This window comes from Haemaphysalis longicornis, unplaced genomic scaffold, assembly GCF_048455015.1.
Source record: "Haemaphysalis longicornis isolate Haplotype H1 unplaced genomic scaffold, Haemaphysalis longicornis Haplotype H1 scaffold_12, whole genome shotgun sequence".
Classification (NCBI taxonomy): domain Eukaryota; kingdom Metazoa; phylum Arthropoda; class Arachnida; order Ixodida; family Ixodidae; genus Haemaphysalis; species Haemaphysalis longicornis.
The window spans coordinates 90,896,193-90,919,910 of NW_027526225.1; the positions used below are offsets into that span (position 1 = coordinate 90,896,193).

The 23,718-nt window shown below is 48.4% G+C and overlaps 1 protein-coding gene across 4 annotated transcripts in view; it reads right to left on the reverse strand.

Moving 5' to 3' along the window:
* Bt (projectin protein bent) overlaps positions 1–22,338 on the reverse strand; it is a 258,426-nt gene extending 236,088 nt beyond the window's left edge. For 2 of the 4 annotated variants that reach the window (XM_077693765.1, XM_077693764.1), the window contains exon 1: positions 22,137–22,336. The gene's annotated coding sequence lies outside the window, so the exon portion shown is untranslated. Of the gene's footprint in view, positions 1–22,136 lie in introns of all 4 variants that reach the window. The other 2 variants (XM_077693762.1, XM_077693761.1) reach the window with 2 other exon arrangements.
* Positions 22,339–23,718: the final 1,380 nt, after the last annotated feature.

Sequence of the window (23,718 nt, forward strand, 5' to 3'; positions counted from 1 at the left end):
AGAAAAGTTACGTGCAGCCACGCAACCACAGTGCGTGAGTGCAAAAAACCTGTTTATGCTTGCTGACTGCACTGTGTACCCTCAGCTGGAGTAGCTAGCCTAACGCTACCGGCTTTGGAACCCAACAATGGCACATATTTGTCCCCATTTTATAGATTTCCTACCATATCGAAATTCCCATTTCGAAGAAAAACTACGCCCCCTATGTCCCCCTTAACATGCTTAACTGCTGGATTAACTTTAGGCCGTGTCTAAAGTGCCGCCTGACGGTATTATAGGCACTCCACTATATCGACGTCCACCGGCGTTTTGTAACGAAATTGCCGCGTCTGGCACTACAACGCTCTTGACAACGTAAAAATAGGCAACCTAACCTAACATAAGATAGCATGACCTAACGCCCACAAAGTTATCATTTAAAACACCAAAACTAGCCTAAGCCATAAAAATGATAGTTTAATTTAAAGATGAAAAAAAAACCGTCCTCAGGATCAAGAACCTAAGACGAATCCTCCACACCACAACGACAGATGCTTTGGCCGGTGCTAGCTCGTAGATATTTGAATGTCGTCGGACGGCAGTCTAGACACTGCGTTATCTTTACGCACCATAATAATCATAATCATCGTCATCATCATCCCCTATTTTATGTTTACTGCACCTATTTTATGTTTAAGGCCTGTCCCATTGACAGTTAACTACCCCTATAATAAACTGTCCAAAAAGTCATGCGTGAGTGGTGCCATTGGATACTGCATTTGTTTTAAATTGGAGATAGCGACCAGTCGTTCTCACTGTTTAAAATGGCTTTGTAACCGTCCTTGTAAACAACTGATTCTTTTAGCACAAAATAAAAGCGGATAAAACGCATAGACGTAAGCCGCACTAAGCTATCTGTGCAAGCGTTTCTGCAAGTTTCAGGAGCGTTTGTGAAAGTTATGTGTTTCCGTGTTTTGTCCGCTTTCATTTTGCGCTAAACGAAGTGATCAGTCACAGACTTCCAAACAGCCCAAAACCGCTCTACTGATGATGATGATGATGATTTCTATTGGTATCCCCTTTGTATCGGGGTGATGACATGTCATCTTACCAAAAAGAACTAATATGCATATGTTTTACACTTTTGGTTCAATACTAGCGCTGCTTAGGGCAGGCACAAAAAGCTTATTAGGCACAAAATACTTTTTTTTCTGTTACAGGTGGTAACTGTCCTAGGCAATATTCCCCTCTCTGTTTTTCGTCCACCAGCATTCTAATCTTCTTTTCGTCCCCTCGACAGCCTTGAAGGTAACTTCCTCTGTGATACCCTTAAATCCTAGTGCTTCTGAAAGCCCAATATTCCCTTCATGTAGATTTGGATGGATACCCTCACATTCTAACACGATGTGCCGCATAGTTTCTGTTTCTTTTCCGCAGACCACGCATACCCCATCATTTTGTGAATACTTCCCCACAAAACTCTTAGTTCGCAGGCAACCTGCTCTAGCCTCAAAAAGCAAAGCACTGCCCTGGGAATTATCGTAGAAATTTTCCTTTCTGATGTTCATCTTCTCAGCCCTGTACATCTCTAACGACGTTTTAGCTTCCATTTTTTCCCTCCATTTATTCGTTTCATACCTGTATACCTAATACCTGTAAAGCGTGTTTTGCCTGTTAGGCGACTAAGCAATGTAACAAAGCCAGCCCTAAACACACCATGCCGCGACAAATTGCTAGTTTCCAATAGTCCTGCTCGTCCAGGATTATTGGGACCTTCATGTTTTTTGGGTGCTGTCTGTTAGACAGGTATCCAAACTGTACAAGCTGGCCAATAGTTGTGAGTGCTTTTTTTTCTGGGCGAAGAGGGAGGGTGTGAGGGTTGAGAGACTTGTCCTGATGTTTTTTAGTTGTGTTGACAGCTGTAGTGGTTGAACATCAAAAACCATTGCTAACAAAAAACAGTATGACGTCCGAATCGTCGACCTCTTCGTGTTATCTTGATAATCATCAACAAAAACAGTCCACTAGGTCCACTGCAGAAAGAAAGCCTTTCCATCGACCTCCAACCGCTCCTGTCCTACGCTGTTCGAGTAAATGTTTCGCTTCCGCAATGCGCTATTTCGTATCTCCATCAAGTTATTGTCCTTCCCCTTCTTGTAGACCCGTCGCTCAGTATACACTCTGTTATCTTGGTCGTCCACGGGTTGTGATTGCGCATAACTATTTTCCCGCTTTCATTTTGCGCTAAACGAAGTGATCAGTCACAGACTTCCAAATAGCCCAAAAATGCTCTACTGATGATGATGATGATTGCTATTGGCTTCCCCTTTGAAGCGGGGTGATGACATGTCATCTTACCAAAAAGGACTAATATAACCATGTTTTACACTCTTGGTTTAACACTAGCGCTGCTTAGGGCAGGCACTAAAGCTTATTAGGCACGAAGTACTGTTACAGGTGGTAACTGTCCTAGGCAATATTCCCCTCTCTGCTTTTCGTCCACCAGCATTCCAATCTTCTTTTCGTCCCCTCGACAGCCTGGAAGTTAACTTCCTCTCTGATACCCTTAAATTCTAGGGCTTCTGGAAGCCCAATATTCCCTTCACGTAGATTTGGATGGATACCCTCACATTCTAACACTATGTGCCGCATAGTTTGTTTCTTTTCCGCAGACCACGCATACCCCATCATTTTGTGAATACTCCCCCCAAAACTCTTAGTTCGTAGGCAACCTGCTCTAGCCTCAAAAAGCAAAGCCCTGCCCTGGGAATTATCGTAGAAATTTTCCTTTCTGATGTTCAATTTCTCAGCCCTGTACATCTCTAACGACGTTTTAGCTTCCATTTTTTCCCTCCATTTATTCGTTTCAATCTGACTTGCATCTTTTTTGGTTACCTTGGCTGTTTTGGATTCTCCACTGTTCTTTCCGTATTTCATCGTTAGCCTTCTAGTCTTCCTTAGCTACTGCGTGTCCACACTTTTCAAGTATAGGTACCTAAAAACCTTAGCTGCCCACCTTCGTTGACCCATTGCCCTCAACCTCATCTCAAAGCATATTTTACTCTGAGCTTCTCTAACTTCAAACGACGCCCAGCCCATATCTCCCTGAACTGCTTTACTGATATCTGTAAAGCATGTTTTGCCTGTCAGGCAACTAAGCAATGTAACAAAGCCAGCCCTAAACACACCATGCAGCGACAAATGGCTAGTTTCAAATAGTCCTGCTCGTCCAGGTTTTCTCTTACTCAATTTCAACGGTGATATACTCTACTGTAGTTTGTTCTCTGATCCAGGAAGCTTGTTTCCTGTCCCTTAACGTAACTCCCATCATTCTTTTTTCCATGGTCCACTGAGCCGACTTAAGTTTGCTTTCAAGTTAGGACATGCACCGGAGGCCTGGCGCCGGCGACGCAGCGCGCGCTGCGGAAGCGAAATAAGCTGTCGCAGCAGCGTAGCGCGCGCGGTACGCCTTTGTTTTTCTGCTTCGCTAATTTGCATCTCTAGTAAATTTGCTTTGGTTTGGATTTGCAACACATTTTAATCACTCCGGGCTGACTGCTTCTGCGAGGAGCGATGGAAACCAGGCGATCCTAGTTCGGATTAACTGTTCTGGATACCGACGCGTTTGAATTATCGGGTTTGAGTCCCGCATTGAAATGTAAAGGGCTGGGCCGGGACCAGGGTGACAGATTGAATTAACTGTAAGTTCGAATTAACAGAGTTCGAATGAACGAGCTTTTACAGGACTTATTATATTTTAGCCCCACGGCCCTGCTTTCCGAACTTGGTTCCTCAAGCATTTTTACAGGTGTTCTAGCTGTAGGCTCGCTTAGCAATACTATGTCGTCTCCAAACATCAAATGACTCAAGTATTCTCTGATTATCCGTAATCCTGTGTTTTCCCAGTCAAGCTTCCTGAATATCCTTTCCAGACATGCCGTGAACAGTTTTGGCGAGATGGTATCACCCTGTCGTACGCCCTTTCGGATCGGGAATTTGTCGCTTGGCTTGTAAAGGATTACCCTGCCCGCCCATCCTTTATATATGTCATCTATGAGTCTTATGTAGGGCTCCTCTACTCCCTACTCCCTGGTTCGAAGTCTATAAATGCCATGTAAAAGGGCTAATTGTGCTCTGCGGATTTTTCGATCTCTTGATTGACAACATGGATGTGATTCATAGTTGAGTACCCTTTCCTAAACCCAGCCTGTACTCTGGGTTGTTGGGAATCTAAGCTATTACTTATGTGGTGAACTATTACTTTGGTAAATAGCTTGTATAAAACTGAGAGTAGGCTGATGGGTGTGTAATTCTTGAGGTCCCTGGGATGTTCCTTCTTATGAATCAGAATAATTTTGGCGTTTTTCCAGGCTATGGCCACTTTTTGAGTCTTCAATCATTCCGAAAATAGTACAGCAACCTTTTCGAGTACAATATATTTTCCCTCCTTCAAAAGATCTACGGTTACGCGGTCGTCACCGCCAGATTTCTTTCTTTTCATGCCCTTGAAAGCCTTTTTTACTTCGTCTGTGGTTACTAGTTGGACATCGCGAACCACACTAGTATGCTTGGTGGTTTCCCCTGGTCCAGTGTCACTGGCATGTAACCTTGTGTGAAATTGTTCAGTAAATTTTATTATCTCGTCAATGTTGTGTGTAACGTTGGCCTGCTCGTCTATGAGTGTCTATATTCTGTCTTTGCCGATAGACAGTTTCTTTTTGGTTGTTCTTGAGCTTCGTCCTATTTCCAGCGTTTCTTCAATTCCTGCCGTGTTCTGCGCACGAATTTTGTTCGTTTTACTTATGTTAAAAAATTTCGACAGCTCGGATAATTATATTAGACCCGCGGTACTCGACATGTTCATGTTCTTACGCTTCTAAATTAGTTCGACGTCGTGTTCTGGGTTATTTTTTCACTTTGTTTTCTACGGGCTACTTTTCCCACTTCTACTGCTGCTGATGCTATGATTGTGATTGTTAGGTTGTCATTTAGCATGGCTACACTAACCTCGTTCTGCCCGGTTGAAAGCGGGAATTTGTTTTGAAGGGTTATTTTGAATTCCTGCGTCTTGCATACATACGTGTATGTATGTATGTATGTATGTATGTATGTATGTATGTATGTATGTATGTATGTATGTATGTATGTATGTATGTATGTATGTATATGTATTTATGTATGTATGCATGTATGTATGTATGTATGTATGCAGGTATGCACTTATGTATGTATGTATGCAAGCATGCACGTATGCATGTATGTATGTATGTATGTATGTATGTATGTATGTATGTATGAATGTATGTATGTATGTATGTATATCCCCAATAGGCATTATAAAAGTAGCTGAAAAACCCTTGCAGTTAAAGATTTGCGTAGAGCTTTGCTTTTTTCGTTTGTTTGTTTGCTTGATTGTTTGTTTGTGTGTTTGTTTGTTTTAGACCCAACACACAGTGACCCCACTTTCACAAAGCCAGAAAGCCGCGTACAAGTGAATGGCGCGTGGCGCAAGATTCCAGTGAAAAAATAGGAGCTCCACCGAGCGCCCCCCTCTCCCCCACCCCCTTCTTTCCATGTCACCGAGGTGGTTGCTCTCGCAGGCTTACGAAGTATACACTCGGAAATAGGCCATTCCGAAAATTTTCCAGCTCCCGAAGATTACGACACCGCCGGCAGAGTAGTGGCTCCCCAAATTCCAGGCTCTGGGTGCACGGCCCGAGAACACGGGGCGTGCATTGTGTTGCCAGCCGCCGATGGGGCGGCGGGCACGCTCACTCAGACGCCGCGGCGTATACGCGAGACACCTGTCACCGAGCGCATCGGCGGCTGTCGGTGCGGAGGACATGTGGCCCCCTGGATGCTCGACTTTGATGCACACGCCTTTCCCTCCTGCGCACCATACTCTCCCTCTTCCCCCTCGACCTTAATCTCTTTCGGAGACCTGATGTTCCATTTTGCTAGCGGGTCCCCTCAACGTCTTGGGACGCAAGCAGTGTCGTGAACAGCCGGGCTTTCCAAATAATGGCTAACAGTGTGGCTACCAAAAAGAAGGCCGTTTCAAACAAGAGTTCACATGTAATGTGGGCTTTATGCTATAAGATATACTATCGCAATAAAAAAAGTCAACTCTTGATTTCCCTGAAAAAGTGTGTTGGTGCGGGCTTGTTGGTACATAACTGAATATGGAAAAACAGTGCTAAAACTGGACAAAGAACGTGACAAGACTGGGCGCTAGTCTTGTCGCTCAGTCTTGTCAGTCCCAGCCTTGTCACGTTCTTTGTCCCGTTTTAGCGCTGTTTTTCCATATTCTTGATTTCCCGTGAAGTTAAAAGTATCTGCGTTGCAGCCTTATGGCCACGCTTAAGGAAACAACTTTCATAACACTTGTCGTACCGGCTGCCTCTCGTTCTTTTCTCGAGTTAGAAAATCCTGTTCTATAAAACTTCCGCAACGAAATGCACTGGCATGCGTTCTGATGAGCACGACTGCAAGTCGTGAACCGGAAGTGTCAGTGCAGTCGTTACAAGTTTTCATTTTCAAATCCCCCCTATGTAATTCGCCTCGGGGTCTTTGGGGTTATAAATAAATAAATAAATAAATAAATAAATAAATAAATAAATAAATAAATAAATAAATAAATAAATAAATAAATAACACGGGAAAGTATGTGTTTACTTCCTCGTGATGCCGACCTCCAGATGATGGTGTTAACACGTATACCAAAAAGTCGTCGATCCAAAGCCAAACCAGCAGCATCCAAAAGCCACTGTGAAACGAACAGCTCCATGTTTGTCTGCTGGGATAAAACTGTATTCCTTCCAAGTTTCTACAAGCTTATTAACTGAGAAGTACACTAAATCGCAATTTACGTACAATCATTGTTTTTACTGTACTTGTTGGAACAGCAAGGGTCTTAATTATTAATCGTCGCCAGACCTCCCCCACCCAAGATCGGTAACGATGTCACGCCAGCATCACGACACGTGCTAGAGCAGACGGTCTTGAATTTTACCGAAACGGAAAAACCTCTACCGCTTACTGACTATAGTCACTCCTATTGAATTATCGCTATTTCTTGATTTGGTTGGGCTTTCGTCCATATTCATCGCTATCTTTAGTTGGAGTACGTTTCGTCCACATGCAGCCGTAATTGGAGAAACCTGTAACTATCAATAGCGATTAATCATTACCAGTGAATCCAGCTAGACAGTGAGCGGTAGCGGTTTTGCTGGTTGAGGAAAAATAAAACCATGCTCTTTCACTGTGAGTCATGATGCGAACGTGACATGAGTTTTCGGAGGAGAAGGAGATGATTTGGAGACGCTTCCTTGACCTTTACCTAATCAACTGCGCTCAGGTAAATCGTATTTTGTGCCGTGCACTCGTTTGGTTGCTCACGGTGTTTACCGGAGGACATCTTTTGTTACCGTTAATTAAAAACACAGAGGCATGAATTTGAGCCATCTCCGGGGAGAAAACGGCGTTCTCCGCAAGAAAAAAAAGAAAGAAAGAAAGAAAGAAAGAAAGAAAGAAAGAAAGAAAGAAAGAAAGAAAGGAAAAAAGAAAGAAAGAAAAAAGAAAGAAAGAAAGAAGAAAAGAAAGAAAGAAAGAAAGGAAAGAAAGAAAAAGAAAGAGAGAAAGAAAGAAAGAAGGAAGGAAAGAAAGAAAGAAGGAAAGAAAGAAAGACATGCATGGGCGTGAAAGAGGCAGGACGAACATCTCCTTTACTTTAATCGGATGTGCTTTTATATGCATATTGCGATGCGCCATACATGGAACATTTGACACTTTTGGCACATCGAACATTTGGCCCCAAGCAGCTCTCATTCTCGCGCAGGGAGGTCCTGCTAACCCGATGAGAGCCCTTTTTTCTTGTTTAAGGAGCTGCAAATAAAAACAGTACACCCGGTGACCTTCGAGCCTCGTTTCCGCTACAGCCCCGAACAGCAGCGAGCGCTCTGCCTCATGTCTTTTCCTCCCTCGTCGATCTGACGTAATCGAGATAAAGATGAAAGATGGCGGAGTTCGAAGAGCTCACCGTGAACCGAGGCCGCAAGTCGCTGCGCGGGCCGAATTCCGGCGACAGTATGCCGACCCAGCTCGACGCGAGCTAACCGCAGCCAGCAAGCTCAAAGAGGCACTGCGTAGTCGCCAGGGGAGGCGACAGGAACAGACCCAAGACAAGACATTCGTTCGTGCGTCGGCAAACCGGGCGGTGACACCGCTACTAGGGACCGCCCCGAAGAAAAGCAACGGACGCGTAGTCGGGCCGGTCGTCGCCGATGTTGTAGTAAAAAAACGCAGGGTATGAAAGAAAGCAAAATAGTCGGCACGAAAGAAAACCGCCACGGGAGAGCATGCTGTCTAGCTTTAAAGCGGCGCCCGCGGTCTCGACAGACGTGCGCCGACGCTCTGCTGCGGGATGAAGCCTTCCGGAATGGCCCGAAATAAGGAGTGGGAATGTGCTGAGCGAAGCAAGCGAATGTCGGGCCCAAAACAGCAACCACTCCTCGACGTGGGCTGACTTTTTCGCCGGGCGCAGGGACAAAGATGCCGCCGTACAAGACAGCCCCGACAGCAGCAGCAGCAGCAGCAGAAGAGCAGACTGAAACGCACACGGCGGCGCAGTCGGCAAGAGGGACGTCTTTCGACGACCAGCTCGAGAGATAACAGCGGGGGACATGACCGTACTCGGAACACCGTTTTCCCGGAGCAAGTTATACCGTTTGTTTGACAGGGTTCTTATTCGCCGCCAAAATTAAAATAACAGGAATACCGCGGAAACCTAACAAGAATTCCTGTCGTACGACAAAAAAAAAATAGCAGTGGCTTAGCTCGGCTATGCCAAGGTATACGTAGCGTGAGCTACGATTCAGCTGGTTGTTCTTAGGTTTCGTGGTTGTCTAGGATTATCGGATTATGCTTACTGCTGCTAAAACGATTTCCAATCCAATCCAATCCAATGCAATCCAGTCAATTCCAGTCCAGTCCAATCCAATCCAATCCAATCCAATCCACTCCAGTCCAGTCCAGTCATATCATGGCTCCTCGCGCATGCGCAACACGGCTCTCCAGGAGCCACGCGAAACAGCTATCAAGCGGCTCGTGCGCAGCCTCAGACTTAGCTACTGCGCAACGGAGGCGCACAGCTAGGCTCGCACCGGCGCCAGTGCGTCTGCCGCGGCTATGACGTCACTCCTCTGGAATGCGCAGTCCGGCGAATGTGCAGGCCCAATTCTCTACACACCCGAACTCCAATTGGATTGGATTTCAATCCAACACAATCCAATTTAATCCAATCCGATCCAAACAAATTCAAGCCAATCCAATCCAATCCAATCCAATGCTCCTGGCGCTTGCGCAGAACGGCCCTTCACGGCCCACGCGAAACTGCTCAAACTCGGCCAGTGTAGCTTACGATACAAAACTTCGTTGTGACAACGGAAGCCTTGTTGTTACGACAAAGCCATCTGTTTTTACGACACACATTTATGTCGTAACAACAAGGTCGATTTTTCTCAACAAAAAACATTCCTGTAGTCACAACAGAACTGCCTGTCGCTACGACAGCCATCGTGCTGCCGTGACATAGCCAGCTGCCAGAATCACGACACAAGAATACAAAACGACAGTACGACACGTAAAAATGCGATAAACTACAGGATTTTTTCTTGTCGTCATTTCCGACTGGGCTGTCGAATATAGAGGAAACGTTGGACTATTTATTATGACGCAGTCTTCCAATTAAGAACAGTGCTTGTGTTCAGCGCGCATAGTAACGTCTTGCTTCTGTATCGAAATGCGGACGTTTGTAAGCGAATTAGCGTGGAAGGCAAGTGAATATTTCCACGACTATATTCATACCGCCGAACAGCCCCGGCTGTCCACTCCGAGTAATAAAAGCGAAGAAGTTGAAGACAGCACCTGGGAGAAAGGCGAAGATGAAATGACGCTGTATCTCGCGGTGGCACAAGTTTGTCCGGTGAATAAGTGGTTCCTTTCGTTGCTAGGAGCCTCAACACTTAATTTCACAGTTATAACATTGCTTTGCTGCCCTTGTCGTGCACTTCTAGCTGCTTTCCGCAGCACACGATTCGTGAGTCGAGACACAACTGAGCGAAAAATCATGCACCCTTCCGTCTCAAAACGACGAAGGTTTAACGCGAGGCTTCTTGTGACGGATTCTCTGGTTAGCCAATCTCACACTGCGAGTATGTGCTACTTTGGAGGTACGCACCACTTTTCTAGAATACACACAGCAACTCTCCAGTGTGCACTCCGTGTACACCTAACGCTGCTTGTGTGTGGCGTGTACGGCGCGAACCGCTACCTGCTGCTTTCGTTCGCTTCGACCATGTCGAAGTGGAGCAATCAAATACACAGCGGCCTGATAACTCGAGAGACTCAGGCTAGATTCCGGTCACGGGAAGCATTTTTTAGGGGCTCGGGTTTGTCGGTGTCTCATGTGGGTGTCATAATAATCGTCTCATGTAGTCACGGTAACAAAACACCGGGACACTCATTTACGCCTCGCGCTAGAACACAAAGCGTACTAAAAAAAAAAACCGGGACACTCATTTACGCCTCGCGCTAGAACGCTTCGTGTGTTTCAGAGACACGAGACTTTTCCAGCGAAGCTGTATACCTCTACCCACCTACGATTTGATCTCCGTTGGCAAAAACGCCAAGGCGCCAAGAATACACTTATACAATGCATGCTTCGCCCCTCCCCAGGTTTCACGCTAGTGGAGATTGCCAGGGATTTTTCTTTCATTTCACCCACACCCATTCATCATCATTGACAGAGAAAGTGCAGCTGTGGCATCGAGACACCCAGTTTGGAGCAGTGCAACGCGGGAAATTTAAAATGATTTAAGCAAATCTTTGGCGTCTTTACCTTTGGAGGAGCGCGACGCAACAGGAACAACATGAGAGGTGAGCGGGAAAGCGAAGGGAGGCATTTACTTGGCAAACGTCGATAAAGACTATCGTCTTTTGACGACATTTGCAACGAAAGGAACAGATACGCGGCCAATTTTTTTAAGTGGCGTCACACGGGAAAGTCAGCTTCGCAGTCTATTGCCGCTGCAGAGACGAAAAAGCAGCCGACAGCCTGCTCTTCCGACGCTACCCCGCTGTGCTCAGCGCAGGGCCCTCGGCGAGCTGTTGCTCTGGCGCGGGTTCCAAAGGTAGAAAATAGCGGAGCCGCGCTATTGAGAGCCGCCAGACACTGATGCAGCGGCAGCGGCGATAAAGCGGCGACCGTGTGTAGGCATTATTGTCTGGTAGGCCCCGCACCCCTCCTGATGAATTACTCGCGATAGGGGTAGACAGACGCGCGAGGTTGTTCAACCGGCCGCCGGGGTGCGCGCGCAGCAAGCAGATCGCGCCGCCCGAGGAAGATGGTATATTTAGACGGGACGGAATCTGGCGACGCAAGCAAGCGGCTATCTAAAGACGCTCCTTCTCTCGTTGTGACCCCCGGCCCTTCTCGACTACTCCCTCCCAAACGGCAATGTGTGAACTTAAACAACATACTCTTTTCTAAATCTTTTGGATGAAATGAGTTTTTTTTAAGAGCGAATGCTCTTTATAAGCGACCCCAAACCATCCACCGCCGGCGGCGGCGGCGGCGTTGGCGTCCGCAGTGCTGTTTAAAGAAAAAACAGCATCCGGCGCCAGGTTTCGATCCGAGGACTTTGCGGGCCGCAGCGCGACGCGCTACCGACCAAGCCACAGACGCGACGGTGATATCAGTGTTAGACGCGCCTTATATCTTTAACGCATTCAAACTACGTCGTCAGCGGCGTGCGTTGGCGACTCAGCGGCGTTATAGCGGCTTGATAACTGCGTGGTGTACACGTGATACTACAAACCCGATGGAAGAGATGGAAGAGAAGGCGGCGAGGGGGTGGGCTGCGGGGGCCGAGCGCAAGCGCCGCAAGCGGGCCGACAACCGTGCATTCGCACTTTCACATTCTCCCCCTCGGGGAAATGCGGGGGAATTTTTTTTCGGTCGGCGCGAACCCGAGAGCCCTTTTCAGTCTTCCCGTCCGTGAAATAAAGTCACAGTGTTGGTTCATTGCAAAAATTTGTTCAATGTAACATGTCTGTGCAAAGTGCACAACGGTGCTTCGTTGTTAAATGGCTTCTTCTTACTGTGGGAAGTACACTCATCCGTCGTTCACCAGCAGAGCCGCAAAGTTCATGTCCGTGCACAACTGATTTAACGCGAGAGCGTTATACTAGGCTCATTCCCGTAATTCCGGCGCTTTCTCCAGCCGGGCTCGTAACTGACGTCATCCGAGCGGTCGTCTAATTAAACAAAAAAATGGCTGCGGCTTAACTCAGCTAACTTTAAATATGCAAAGCAAAAGCTCGGCCTAGTCTGGCTGAGTCTTGGTTTCGCTTGGTTAACCTTTGATATGGCTGTGTTGCCGACCGCAGCTCAAAGCCTTTCGGTCCCGTGCAACGCTCACAGGAGGAGGCCTGGCCTCGCTTCCATTCACGGCGAACGCGGCGCTAGACGAGTCACATAGCCCGAGACGACTCCGCGGCGCATGCGCGGTAAGCTGCGGGGATGTTCGGCTGCCGATCAGCTGATCGGCCGCAACCGCCGCGGTCGCCGCCGCTCATGGTTGAGCAGAACGACTGAAAACGGGGCCTTGTGCGCAGCGCCGAGAGTGGACCGGCGAACCACGCGATGCGCTTCGAGGGTTGTGTCGCAGGGGGTGCGTCTCCGGTGAAAAGGTGAACTTGCGCATCCGCGGGGAAACCGCTCGTAGCAGAGACGGGAATGAAAAGCAGAGACGGACGGCAGCAGAAGTGATATTAACGATACGCCATTCCGACGCCACTCAGAACACGGCGCTCGCCGTACCTTAAGGCAAGGGTACGGCGCTCGCCGTACCCTCGCCTGTAGTTTCAACCCAATGTGCACAAACATGGTGCTGTGAACTGAGTTCGGCACTGCCTCGTGGCCAATTCACTAGGTGGCGTAAGCTGGCCTAAGGCGCGTAGTTTGAGCCGGAGGCACAGGCATGGATCGTATGGCAGAAGTTTATGGAGACTCCATCGTCCGAAAGTCAATCGCTCGCACGCTTTCGCGTCCTCCTCTCATAAGCATGCTTAGACACCCTCTGCAACTTTTGATTGCGATACACGCCTATGCATAAGATTGTTTCTATCTTTACGAGTGTACTGATAGCGTGCTGTCCAAACGACTGCGATAAACAAAATACGATTGCTTATCACTTGCGATTTACCACTTTTGGGTTCATCAGCACACTGAAACTTGGAAGGACTACACTTGCAAAGACTATCCGTGGCTTCGTGTTATTCTTATCAAAACTGTGTTTTATAGATAGCGAGAGCGTGCATGCGTGCGTGCGTGTGCGTGTAGGCGATGTAACCCAGTGCCTAGCTTGCTACGCCATGTGAGGAAAGATAAAAATATATAAGAAATAAACAATACATAAAACTTCGAAGTCAGATGATTCTTACGAATTTTCGAACACATACATAGACTTCGGCAATGAAGTTTGTCACACTCCGTCTAAGCCTGTGCTTCGGAGGAACACCATAACGGTCCCGCCCACGGACCCAAAACTGCCCACGTCACGTGGCATACGCAGAAATGTTACGAGTGCCCGTCTTGGCCGTGTAACTTTTGAGCATGCGCAGGTGACAAGCCCCTTATATGATATGAGAAAGGAACGGAGGAGGTAAAAAGAAGGAAGGAACTTTAACCTGGCCGGGTCCTGGTTTGTTTTCCTGCACGTAGAAAAAGAAAAATGGACACACTTGGGAAGGCGGTCAAACAAAAGAGAAAGGTCGGAGCAGAGTGTAGGCAAGTGTACCCAGTGTTGTGGAGCTAAACGTTCGAGTTGAGTGATTGTCACTGGAGTCTGCTTCTGCAGTCGCGCGTTCAAGTTGGTCGCTTGAGGGGAGCGCATGAGTGCCTCAGTCGCCTTGTGGGCCTGTCAAAGAGAAGGCCAGTGACATCCTCTCCTCATAAAATGGCCGCTGAAAGTCTAGGCGAGTAACGTGATCGCTTACATAAAACGTGGCGTATATACTCCTCACTTGCTGCACTCATATTAAGTAGGAGTACGCATTCGGGAATGGCACCCCCAGGCAGAGACGGCATCGAACGGTAGACCGCAGGGGACACTGTCAACGCCACCGAAAGGTATATTTTTCGATTGACCATCTAGACACTTTGTTGTTACCTGGGCAAGTGTGATGGGAACCCTAGCTGAGTCCGTCCTAGATAATGGCATGTGTATGGTCGCCTTTCTTTGATGGGCCGAACGGGCGTCCGCCCTTCCGTTACCAACGAAGGCCTGCTGAATTTTGAAGAGGAATGTCAGGCGGCATCTTCGCGCTTGTTGGGCACCCTAAAGACGCATTTGGGCTCAACTGTATGCGTATGCATGTATTGGTGGCCTGTGTCAGCCCAAATACAGCGCTGCGCTTACCAGGCAATCGTCTAGGAATGGAATTGGCAGAGACTGAACAGAGATGGCGTTGGCAGATGAGGACGCTTTGACAGCTGCGACATTACCGGCGATTATTCCGCAGTGAGCAGTAAAGCATTACAGTTCTACGCTGCGCCGCCTTTGAATTGCTTGCAGATGCAGAAAATACATCTCCCATGTCATCCACTCTTTCGGTAGCACCCTTGCTAAGCTCTCGAGGGCTGACTGGGAGCCAGGGGACACTGCCCATTTATTGGCCGGCTGCTTTAGGGTATAGCGAAAAGCAGCGCGCAGTCCAGTCAGGTGAGTAGCCATCGCTGGTGCGTTATGGGTAAGTGGAACTCGGGTGGCAGTGCGCCAAGACGGATAAGTGCCGATGACACCGGTTGAGATAAAACTCCCCACGGTTAGTTCTAAGAAAACACAACAAAAACAGGGCGAAAGGAGGCAGCCACGCCAAGCGAACGCTGAGAAATGGCTAAGCGCGGTTTGCTGTGGTAGGAACGTAAATTCCAAGAAAAAAAAACAATATTTACACAGCAGAATGATAGCAAGAAGCCGTAAAATCAAGGCATCTGCTGTGTGTCGTTGCACTGTAAATTAACACAATATGTAGACAATTTCCTTCTCAAGAAGTGATACCGATGGCTCATGAATGTTTCACATTTCTACGTATATTTTTATACCGCAATAAAACACGCTCTGTTTTTCGACAGCGCTTGGGTTGTCTGGGCCTGTTCTTCTGTCCTGTTTTCGCCCCGTTTTGTTAAAAGTAACGTGTACCTACTAGCCAGTCAGCAATCTCCATCGTTATTAGGTCATCTGATTAGTTAAACGTCATTCAATTTGTTTCGGGGTAGTTCCGGTTCGGAATAGTTCGAATGCATTTATTTTTTCCTACACCGTACACCGCGCTATGCAAATTTTGTCCCCAACTAGGTACCCTCCAACATACAATTCTGGAACGCTGTCGCAGCCCAGCCCCACCACCGCTCTCCACCAATTACTTTCCAGAGCTGTGGGTGACTCTGTCGACCAGCTGTCAAATGGAGGACCAGACTCTCTTGGTGACTCGGGCCAAGATGGCTGGGGCAACACATTGATTCTTGGGCTAGGGCTGCACTCCCATTATCGGGCTCATTGAAATGTTGTATATATCTCTCTCTTCCCTGTTCTTTTCTCTTACTCCTGATTATGATGATGACGATGATGATTGCTATTGGTTTTCCCTTTGTAGCGGGGTGATGACATGTCATCTTACCAAAAAGGACTAATATGCACATGTTTTACACTCTTGGTTTAATACTAGCGCTGCTTAGGGCAGGCACAAAAAGCTTATTAGGCACAAAATACTTTTTTTTCCCTGTTACAGGTGGTAACTGTCCTAGTCAATATTCCCCTCTCTGCTTTTCGTCCACCAGCATTCTAATCTTCTTTTCGCCCCCTCGACAGCTTTAAAGTGGATGGATACCCTCACATTCTAACACTATGTACCGCGTAGTTTCTGTTTCTTTTCCGCAGACCACGCATACCCCATCATTTTGTGAATACTTCCTCACAAAACTCTTAGTTCGCAGGCAACCTACTCTAGCCTCAAAAAGCAAAGCACTGCCCTGGGAATTATCGTAGAAATTTTCCTTTCTGATGTTCGATTTCTCAGCCCTGTCCATTTCTGCCGACGTTTTAGCTTCCATTTTTTCCCTCCATTTATTCGTTTCAATCTGCCTTGCCTCTTTTTTGGTTACCTTGGCTGTTTTGGATTCTCCACTGTTCTTTCCGTATTTCATCGTTAGCCTTCTAGTCTTCCTTAACCACTATGTGTCCACGCTTTTCAAGTATAGGTACCTAGAAACCTTAGCTGCCCACCTTCGTTGATCCATTGCCCTTCTCCTTCTCCTCCCCTCCCTCTCTCTCTCACTCTCTCCGGAAGACACGAGCTCCAGCCGCTTTCTTCGACGACTCTCTTCACTAAGAACTCATCTGTTGAGACCCGGCTGGAATGGAAAAACTACTACACCCCTCCTAACTAATTATAACAATAATTTGAAACTCGGAGCAATCCTGGTGTTGTCATAGTGGCCAATCGGGTGTAGTTTTGCGGTCGAGCTTTTATGAGCCAACTGCGCCCTTTTTTTGTGTCCGTAGGACGAGAAAATCCGCTTGCTCTCTAAGCCCCTGGTGGGGTGTTCTCTGCACGTCCATGCCTGACCGCACGTGCACACTTGCCCATTCGCTCTCTTCATATTTTGATATAAGGTGATGCATAATGCCCCATTAAAAATCTCTTTCCAGCAGTGCATTTATGTTTTAATGTGAAGCCGACTTGAGCAACATAGGTGTAAGCTTGGTTTTTGTAAGCTGGCTTTCTCACATTAAGGGTTGCACCGTGAAGCATATTCATTGTCATGAGCGACTCCCCGAAAGAGTACGGAAGCAACCGCAGAAGATGAAGTAAGTCATGCAAAATCAACGAGAGCCAATACCACAGGACGGGTATGATAGGACTCGGAAGAGGAAGAAAAAGAGGAGAAGGAAGAAGACGAGTGACCAGGCTACGCTACACTTTTATCTTAGCCGAAAAGCCGAGAAGCTTAATTGCGAATACTAATCGATTCTCTGTATAATTACCCATATTTCCCTGCACTTTGATTTTCTCAGTTTTTTTCCCTAATTTATCAATCCAAAATGATTTCCAGCCTTGTAAAATTATCATTGTACAGTCCCCCTAATTAGATAACAAACTTCTTTTCTTTTCCAAGCTCTGATATTTGTCCGATCCCCTGAATGAGTGCGTGCCGTATTCTAAGGAACAACAACAACAACAGGCTGCGCTCCTGGAACGAACTCCGGCTCTCTCAGACCATGGACAAAGTCTGACAGCGCCACAATTTCCAGGCTGCGACCCTGGAGGGACACTCCCTTGGCAACGCCCCATCGGCGGCTCCAGTTTACGGAAGGGTTCTTGACAGCACGCCGCTTTTCACCCCCCTTCCCAACGGCTATGGGGAAAGACTGGAAGCACTCAGGGCAGCCAGGACACTCTACCCGCCCCCTCACAAAAAGCTAAACGCAATAAAAGCCACCTCCTGGAGACAGATTCAAACGAATACTTATCCAAACCTCCACAGGCATAGCCTTATTTAGCCAGGAAAATGCCGACCAGAATGTCTAACCTGCGGCAGAACTTCCTCACTATACCACGTCACCTGGGAGTGCAACAGCAATTGGCGTGAATACACAACACCAGAGAAAAAACTTGAGCTATGGGAGGCAGCCCTGGCCAGCTCGAGCCTGGAAGACCAGCTTCATCTAGTCAACCAGGCCCGGGAGAAGGCCAGACTCAGTGGAGTCCTGGACTAGGAACCCCACCCATCAGCGACACCAAAAAGTCTTGTTTTTCAATAAAAGTTTGTTCCTCCTCCTCCTAAGCTAAGCTGTCGGGCTGGGACGCTCGGGCAACGCACCGACGCCAGTTCAAGAATGCCCCTATGGCTCACTACCTGCAAGCCCTACGAGACGCGACGATCACCTTGAGCCATACAAGCATCGCAAGACATCTACCGTAACGTCAGGCTGCTACGTACTTAGGACTTTAGCGCGAACTCAAACAGCGAGAACACTGCTTTGACTTTGTACAGTAAATTGCCTCGTGCTGTGAAATACCGTCAACGTCAATTAAATGTTTTAACACGAAAGTGTTTTATTCCGGGGTACACAAGCAATTTGGCGACGTCATATCCGTCACGGAAGTGACGCCAGTACAACGAAGCAAGCGGCCTGTAAAAGGTGCACCCCTGCACACGGCGTCTTCTTGCGGGGAAGCAACCTTTAGGACTAACGAGTACGTTATACTTCGTGTTGTTCGTTTTCGGGTTTTATATTTTAACACGAAAATGATTTATGCCGGTACACACCAATATTATACTGTCATATCCGTCACGAAAATGACGCCAGTACACCTTTGCCCAAACGACCCGCCAGCAGGACGTCGCTCGCCAAGCACACCCACAAGACAGCCACCGAACCGCAAATCATGCTCAGCTGCAGATTTCGCTGCACATTTCATTTTCGTGCTTAACCGATTCCTATGACAGAGGAATCAAACACATTTTTTTATGTGTGTCCTGTCCGCTTGATGGATTGACGTGACATTCATACATAAAAATAGCCAATGCTCCGGAAGGAAGCCACCGAAGACGATCGGGCCATGAACACCGAGCTTCGCTTCTGCGTTGTGTGATCGTTTGTGGTTTCCCGAGGACCTCAGTCCTGTTACCATGGTAATTCAAAAACAGCTCCGTTGGTCATCCACTTTCACAGACTGGAATGGCACTGAATTTTTCTAAAATATCTACATTGTACTGAGAGGTACAGAGCTTTCCCAAGAACGTTGGTTTCCCCGCAAATCGTATCCTGTCTAGAAACAGCGCCGCCGCCGACGCTAACACAAGATGATTCCTTAATAACGTATGGTTGCGAGCTGGTTAGTATATCCTGATAGACCACACAAGCGCGAAAAGAGCAGTCCAACATCCTATGTAACAAAAAAAAGTCGAACTGACGCTTCTATCCTGAAAAATCTCCAACGCGCAATCAGCCGCGAAAACGTGCCTTTACCGACACAAACACACTCATCACAGATGCACGTAGCCCAAATTTTGATACTTAATAAGAAAAAATCCCGAGCCATCTCCACTAACGTGAAACCTGGGGAGGGTCGGAGCATGCAATTTATACGTGTATTGTTGGCGTTTTTGCCAACGGAGATGAAACCGTTGGAGGGTAGAGGTATACAGCTTTGCTGTAAAAGTATCTTGTCTTTGAAGCACGAAGCTCTCTAGCGCGAGGCGTAAAGGAGTGTCCCGGTGATTTTTTAGTACGCACTACGTTCTAGCGCGAAGCCTAAACTAGTTTCCCGGTGTTTCAGTACCGTGACTGCACGAGATGAACAACGATTATGACGACGACGACAGGAGGCGCCGACAGCCCCAGCTCCTAATGGGTTTCGCCTTAAAAAATGAAGTGCTGAACTTCTCGAAGTCGCATCCACAATCATAATCATCCAGGACACTTTTCAGGCAGGGCGGCGAATGCTGTTGGCTTCAGTGTCCACAACGCGTATACGTGACACTAAGCACCATCGGGGTGTTCTTCGGCGTGGCTGTTCGCTTCCCTTTTACAACAATCTATGCACTCCTGGTTGCTCAACGGCACCTCCAGCGCACCCCAGTGGCGATTCTTGGCGGGTGAAGCGCCGTACCCCAGCTTCCTATGAGTGTCTTTACGCTAGGCTGTAGGCGGGCTCACTGTGTATACGTGTGTTCCCTTGAGTGCCCCTTACACATTTCCGGGACGTGCCAGCAGGAACAACTGTTTCACAAAGCGATTCGGTAAACCAATTGATACAAGTCTCACCCGTCCGTTTGATGGTCACAGATGCGAGTGGCTGCCGCCTACCGTGTGAATGGAGTGACGCCGCTTCTGACAAATTTACGAACCTTCCGTGCGACCTAACTCCTCGAAAGTGTTCTGTAGCCTGCGAAAAGTCTTCCTTGGAAGTTACCACCCTATACAAGGCTGCGTGTGCTTTTGTGCATGCATCCCCAGCTTCCTCGGTCAAAATTTTGAATTCTCAGGAACCTAGTGGAACCGCTTCAGGAAAGTGATATTTCGCACGGAACAGGGAGTCGACTTGGACATGAACACCGTGAAAAATCTTTTCAGAACTTTAAGTAGTTTTTGCCGTACTCGCTGTCAAAAGTTACCACCCATTCATCGCAATGGCATAGTTTTCTCGGCTCTGGAACGTAATAAAGTTACGCACAAAACTTGAAACTCCGCACAATGCAAGCTGGTGCCCTCAGTATTAGCAGTGCCTAAATTCTTTAAATTACGCTGAATAACTGCAGAGTAATTACTTCTGAAAGAATTGCGATGAGTCGGAAAACTGCACATGCCAGAGGACCGGCACGATGGAGTCCAGCCTTCATTTCGATGCTTAAATGGAGCCATCAAGACTGCATAAAACAGTGCTTCACTCGTAATCCTGGGACACCCGTACCTCCCTACAATTGTGTTCGGCGGGAAACGTTCCGCAATCCCTTTGGAAATTAGCGTTTAATGGGGCAACGTTTATATTAACTACTTCCTGTACCGTACCATGGCGTACTTGGCTCTGTGACATGCTCGTGGGAGCAGCCGTAACGGCCAGTCGGTAAACTCCATGTTCGTTTTCGATTCATGTTAATTTCCCATGCGCCCTTGCCTTGTATCCATTTGTTGCTTGTCTTGTCGCCGCAAAAAAGCGTTATTTGGAATCTAAAGCCCAATTAGTTATAACAGCAACCTCACGGTACTATTTTAACTGATGTTTAGTAAGGTGTAAAATAAGTCTTAAATGACGTCACAAGTCAAGGACGGGAAAGTAGCTGATAATTCGCTACCATTCAATCAGAGCGAAGTTATATGTTGTCTTTGCGGTCTCTTTGAGGGGCAGAAGACATCAGTCGAGCCCGCTTATAACGAATACATCGGGAAACGGAAATCAGTTCGTTATATCCACTTTTCGCTATACGTGGGCACAAAATCTATGTATCCAAATGGTGACGGGAAACGAAGATCTGTTCGTTATAGCCGCTATTTCGTTAAAACCGGGTTCGCTATATATGGGCTATGATAATATACAAAAACCTGTATTTGCCTTCTGTGTCCTTCCGAATGCGTTCGAAAAGAAATCAGCCTTGTGATACTTAGTAACAAGGTGGGATACACAAATCCGTTGCTAGCAGTATTGTTTCTTCTTGTTTAGAATTTACCCGGCCAGATTTCCTGTTTCCGCTTCTTTTCCCATTTATTTTTTGGTTCTATTCCAGCTGGCTCTGCGCGAAGAAACCGCCGCAGTGTCAAGGTTCCTGCCAACAATCCGCTTTAATTTTCTGAACTTGTTAATTGCCCCCACAGGAAGCTGGGTCCTCGGATACCTGGTGGACAGAAAACAGTCCTATCTCTGAGGCCCCGAAATGAAGGTGGCGTCACGAGGAACCCAAAATAAATCCCGGCGGCGTGAGCGCCGGCTTGGTTTGCAAAACCTAACTATAGAGGTTTGCCTTTCAGAACGGCCTGCACGTTCCGCCGACTAAGTCCCGGCGAATAGCTGCGCACGTCCCGCAAGGCACTTTGCGCACGTGACCTGGGAAAGGTGTCGTCTGCAACCATTCGAGCACGTGGGCGGCGCCATCTTTGCGGCACTCGTCGAGCGCTATGCGGCATCACGCGTGATACGTCACGAAATCTGTCAGAACGGCGAGAATGAGCATTACGCGCGTTATTCAAACGATATGCACGAGTACTTAGACCCAATTTTAAACCTCGCGGGACACGGCAAGCTTGCCGTGTACACCGACCAGCAGTCGCATTTGACAGCGGTCGGGGTATTGCTGAGCGCGGCTGAACCGAGCTGTCAGGTGGATGGGGTTAATTATTAAGTAGCAGAAGCCACACATCCGAGAAAAGAGCCGATCGTTCAAAGATGAGAGCAAGAAGACGCCGTGCTCGCTATGGAGTTGACCGGCAACATGGCGGCCGCCACACCTTTCAAACACGCCGGTAGCCCACGCGGGCCCCGGCGTGTGGTCCGAAGCAGGCCGGAAGTTGGCTGCACGCGTGAAGCAAACTCACCTCTATTCGCTAAAACTCTTCGTCTTGGAGCAATCGATTGGGCTGCTCTCCTCGGATCGTATCGGCGGTTTTCGTAGAAAGGTTGGGAGGCCGACGCGGGCGGGACACGGGGATACACACAGGCACACACACAGCAAGCACACGGCACAGCGGGGACGCGGTATCGCTCTCTCGAGCGGCCGAAAAAGAGCCGCGGCCAGCACGAGTCCCGGGCAAAACGTCGTCGTCCGAGGCAGCACTACGCGGCTTCCGCCCCTTCTCTTCCCCTTCTCCCTTCCTCCTCCTCGCCCCCACCACACCTACGCCCGCCGCCCCGGAACGCCAGACGACGCGTCTCGGCGCCGAAGGAAAAGCCTAACCAAAAAGTTCTCCTGTCGGAGTGAGTGAGGGAGAGGTAGGCGAGAGGGAGAGAAGAAGGAGGAAGACTTTGTACCCGCTTGTAGAAGTGTCAAGTGGGTAAACGGAAGGCACCAAGAGTGCAAAAGCAGCGCACCCTTCGGAACGCGCGTTATCTAATTTTAAGCGCAACCCGCAAAGAAACTACCGCGCCCGGCATGAGGGTATTGAAAAACACAGCCCCGTCTGAATATCTCCCGAGGAGGCGCTGACTCTAAGTATAGCTTGCCAAGCTGGCTGACTACCTTCCTAAAACGTTTCATGCATCGTTCTATCGAAGCGGGGAAAATTTTATTTAATACGAATGAACATTGTGCTGATCTCGCTAGACCTGTCAGAGGTGTTTCAGTTCGCCGTGCCGTCGCTTTCACACTGCGCGCCGAAACGGCGGTGTGACGGGTTTCGGGAACCAAGATGGTTCCAGTCGTGCCTCGATTTGCCCCGCCGTCCGTCCACTTGCAGTGTTCTCGGGGCAGGACCCGGCGCAGCACTGCCGGCCCGTCCCCCGCTCGTGGCAGAGGCATGCGCCGTCGCGCACGTGGTCAGGGCGAACCCGCGCGCGCTGCTAGAAATACGACTTCGGAAATCCTAAATAACCACTCGCCGGCAGCGAGCGAAGAGCACCGCAAAACGAAAACAGACGCAGCATCTTCCGAAGCGAGGGGGGGGGGGGGGGGGGATGCTCGTGAAGAGGGATGCTCGAGAGGAGGAAGAGCGGGAGGAGGGGGCGAAGAGAGCGCCGGAGGAGAGGGAGACGCGGTAACTTTATCCCGGAGGGAGGGGAAGGGTTCGCTGGCAGCCGCGGCTAAGCCGGGGGTCCCCGGCTCTCCTTATAAGACGGCACCAGGCGCCCTCTCCTCTTCGCGTGAGCAACGAACGGCAAGCACGGCCTGCGGGCCCGGCGAAAAGTTCGCGCGCGAGTAGAGAAAAACAAAAGAAAACAGACGCCGTTTCTTTTACACTTTTTTTTTATTTCTCGAGCCTGTTCTCAAAAAACGGCCACGGGAGCAGGCAAGTGACCCAGAACTGGCTCAGAATCGGCCTTTCTCTCTCCAACACGACCTCCTTTGCCCGCTCCGCGCCAGCAGTCGTTAAAAAATGCTCCAACTATTGCCCAATGGGCCCCGGGCCGCTGCCTCAGTGTTTCCGTCCGGGACGGCTCTTTTCTCCAGCGGCAGCACGGCCC